This window comes from Dufourea novaeangliae, unplaced genomic scaffold (genome assembly GCF_001272555.1).
Source record: "Dufourea novaeangliae isolate 0120121106 unplaced genomic scaffold, ASM127255v1 scaffold98, whole genome shotgun sequence".
Classification (NCBI taxonomy): Eukaryota; Metazoa; Arthropoda; class Insecta; order Hymenoptera; family Halictidae; genus Dufourea; species Dufourea novaeangliae.
Window position 1 is genome coordinate 290,873 of NW_015373981.1, and position 4,313 is coordinate 295,185.

Below are 4,313 nucleotides of genomic sequence, written 5' to 3' on the forward strand. Positions count from 1 at the left end.
CCCGAGGACGCGTGAGGCCAAACCCAGCGCCCGCCCGGGGATGCCGTCAGGCCCCGGAGTCTTGTTGGCCCCGATGCGCCGGACGGCAACCGCGAGCTCCTCTCGCGTGACCCCCAGCTCGGCGGACCAGTTGGTCGGGTCCGCTGGCCCGAACGGCCGCGAGCCCTCGTCCGGATCGTCCGGAAAGAGGGTGTCAACGACACGCTCGAGAGCATGGGGGTCGGGAGACTCCGCGACCGGGGGCCCCCCCGGCCGCATGCGTTCCAGGACGATGCGATACGGACGCCCCCACGGGTCACGGTCCAACGTCTCGAGGAGCTCACCCCAGGCACGGGATTTGGCCTCCCCGATGGCGCTCTGGAGGTCCACCATCGCTCGTCGGTAGACCCCGTAGAGCTCGTGCTCCCTCGCAAAGTCGCGGTTCCGTCGCCGGCGGGCCCTGATGAAGCGGTGACACACGTCACGCAGCGCAGCGATCTCGTCGCTCTACCAATGCGAGGCCCGCCTAGAGGGCTTCCTGACCCGGGGCATGGCTGCGTCACACGCAGCCGCCATTGCCTCCCGGAACCATTCAGCCTCCCTGTCGACGTCCGCGACCGGTCCGGCCGGAGCCTCCGGCCAGGACACGGCGAGGGCCGCTGCTATCAGCGCGTCCTCCTCCAGGCGCTAGAGAGCCCATCTACGCGGCGGCCGGCCAGCGTCCGGGCGGAGAGCGGGGTGGTTTTGAGGGGCGGCGGAAACATCAAAAATAATGTGAAGGTGGTCACTAAGTGTCACCACCTCCTCCGCCACCCTCCACCCCGACACGAGACGCACGGCGGCGGGCGTAGCCCATGAGAAGTCAACGATTGACTCTCCCTGCCACCGCACGCACGTGCTCGCAGACCCTGGGTTGAGCAGCCGAAGGTCCGCGCTCGCCGCCCATTCCTCCACGGCATCGCCCCTCGCGTCGGTCCTGGGGCCCCCCCAGAGGGTAGACTTCGCATTGAAGTTCCCCAGGACCAATGTTGGACGAGTCGGATCACGGGACACAAGATCCCGGATCCCGTCCAACAGCATCTCAAATGCCGCGAGGTGCATGCTCGGAAGGGCATACACCCCGACCACCGCGAGGCGCCTATACAGCGCCGCGACGAAGCCGCACCCGCGCGTCAAAACGATCAGGGGCGCGGCCCCGACGCCGACCACCGCCACGGAGCTCAGCGCGTCCCCTGCCCAATCGAGGCGGTCAAGGACGCGGTACGGCTCGGCGGCGACGGCCAGGCCAAGCCCCAACTCTGCCAGGCTATGGACAAACAAGTCCTGCGCCCGTGCCGCGTGGTTGAGGTTGGCCTGGAGGATCCGGAACATAGGGGAGAAGGTTAGTCCGTAACCATGGCCTCCCCTCGGCCGGATCCTCCCACCTCCGCCGCCGACGCCAACGGCGTCGGAGACGGGTCGCCAGCCGAGCTAGTCGGCCGGCTCACTCCCCGCCGCCGCGCCACGCCCCCCTCGGTCCCGCCGGGACGGCGGAGGCGCGCAGTCCTTGCTGCCCAGCCTGTGGTCCGCCAGCCGACCCAGGTCGGCGCCGACCGGTCATTTGTGGGCCGCCGTGCAGTCCCGGACCATATGCCCCTCGCCGCCGCAGCCGTAGCACCGTCCGCCACGGTCCGCATCACGCGGACACTTTTGGCGGACGTGCCCCTCTTCCAGGCAGCGGTAGCACCTGAGGGGCCGGGCCGGGAGCGCCTCCACCCTGGCCGACGACCAGCCGACCAGGATGCGGCCGGCTGTCGTCAGCCGCCCCGCGGCCGCGAGGGGGCAGCGCACCCACGCGGTGCCAAGGCCGGACGCGTTTCGGAGGATCTCGCCGGAACGGACCTCGGCAGCCGCGCAGCCGCCGACACGGGCGACCGCCGCCGCCACGGCCTCCGCGGTCACCGACTCGTTGAGGCCGGCTAACCGCATTTCCGCGGTCTTCGCCGGCCTCGAGACGCGGACGTCGGTGCCGCGAAAGACCTCGGCTAGGCGGGCCGCGAGGGCGTCAGCCTTCGCAGCGCTTTTCCGTCCGGGGACCTCCAGAATGGAGGACCCCGTCTGACCCTTCCGGTAGCGGAGGTCGGTAATCCCGACCTCCGCCAGTTGGACCCCGGCCACAGCCCGACGCATGACGTCAGAATACGCTGTCTGGCTGCCCAGGGCCACGGTAAAAGCGACCGCTGCCCGCGTCGGCACGCGTGGGGGGCGACGGCCCCCGCCCGCGCTTTCCTGAGGGCGTCGGCCGCCGGGGGGCTGCGCCCGCCGCCTTGGGCGGCACTGGCGCAGTAGCAGCCGCGGCGTCTCTCCGGCGCTCCCGGCGGCCCACCACCTCAGACCACTTATCCGCGTGGCCACGACCAGGCGGCACGCCACCGGCGGGTTCGTTCCGCCACTGCGCCGCAGCTGCCGTCTCCGGCTGCGACCTCGCAGGCGGCCCCGCCACGGCCGGCGCCGACGGTTTCTTCTTCTTCCTCCTCTTCTTTTTCTTATTCTTCGCCGCTCCGCCGTCCGCGCCCGCAGCACGACCGCCACCATCAGCGACGGCCGTCCGCGACAGCGAGCGAGCAGGCGGAGCAGTCAAAGCAGCAGCGCGCCGGCGCGGCGCCGACGCCGCCGCCCCCCCGTCACGCAAGCTTGACGCGCCAGGGGTGTCGGCCCGTCGCCGGCCGTCCCGGCTCGTTTGGGGCTGTGTTTGGGTCGTTCAAGGAGTAAGGTCATTCAAGCTGCCAAAAACAATTCAATTCGAACAAACGTAACAAAGAAACTAGCTTTTGCGTAATAACCTACGTACGCCCAATACATAACGGCGTTAGCTTCCTCACTTTCTCGTAAGCCGTCACGGAGGGTGGGCGCGTGTCTCATGCTCGTCCTTTCTCTTGTTAGTAACCCATTGTGTGTTGCAGGCATTCGATAACCACCGTATAAAGGAACCTGTTATTTACTGTGCATATTGTTAATTTATTTACTGTGCATATTATTAATTTATTTACTGTGCATATTATTAATCTATTTACTGTGCATATTGTTATGTCCCCTCTCTTGTTACTAATCCCTTGTATGTTACAGATGTTCGAGAACCATTGGCTTTGATATTTATCTTCTTATGTACTGTGATTCATTTACTGTGATTTCTATTCTGTGATTTATTTAGTGTGCATATTATGTATTCTATGCGTATTGTATAATGAAAAATATTTTTCCAATCAGTTATTCCATCGAAAGAAGACATCGATCAACGTCTACATCCTCAAAGCGTCTACCACTGCGTTAAGTTACTGTAAGTTAATCTTAAATCATAATTCGATATTCATTGTTATATTCATATTCATCATCACATCGTAATGATAATTATTATTATTAATTTTAGTCTGTCTATTAATCGACTTAAATTGTGACCATCCATTGTGCATACCAAGTTATTATTAATTCATTTTGCTCGTTCATTCTCTACACAGACTTGGGGTATGGGCAGTGGGTCTGTACACTAAGACTGTTTGCCGATCCCTCTGGTTTTTATTGAGAAGCCAGATATCGGACGTGTTTAGTCTTTGCCTGGTAAGTAGGATTTGGAGAAAGACTCGTGCGTGCAAGGGTACGGAGTAGACGGGAGTCTGCTCCGTAAACAGAGAATCTCGCTTGCACTACCATGCTTGTGTACTCCTTTGGTTCAGGTCTGGTACGCAGGTGACCAGCCCAAAGCTCCATGGCAGTAAAAGATGGATCCGGGTTAGCGAGGTGTCGCCCGTCTTTCCTATTTTCTTAAACCAGGTTCTGGCGATAACACTTGCATCGCGATACTTTTTCATACTGTAGTTTAACGTGGTTCATCGTAGACTTAATAACTGCTTGGTATATAGAATATTAGGTGCGTAAACGAAATGATCGATGGAACTTTTTCCATTCCGTCTATCTCTTTCGTTTGAGTATTAGCGACTACGTTGCGTTTAGTTTAAGTTATTTTGTATTAATAGCATTAATTCGTATTAATTAGAATATTAAGATAATATTAGTTCTAAGCTGAAGAACGAAGACAACCGACGAGGGAACTTAGTTTTTTATAGGTTTAGGCTCAAGAAAGAAGTCATCCGCCGAGGGATTTTAGTACCGATAGTATTACATAGTTAAGATTTAAGTTATTTATAAGGTTTATTGTGAAAGGTGGGTAGATGTAGAACTTGTGATTCCATCTACCTGCCTTGGGCCTCCACTCGCAGCAACCTCCTCGTGGTAAAGCCTGGGCAATCGGTATTATCATCGGTAAAGTACTGTAAACTGATGACAATATCGAGCTAATG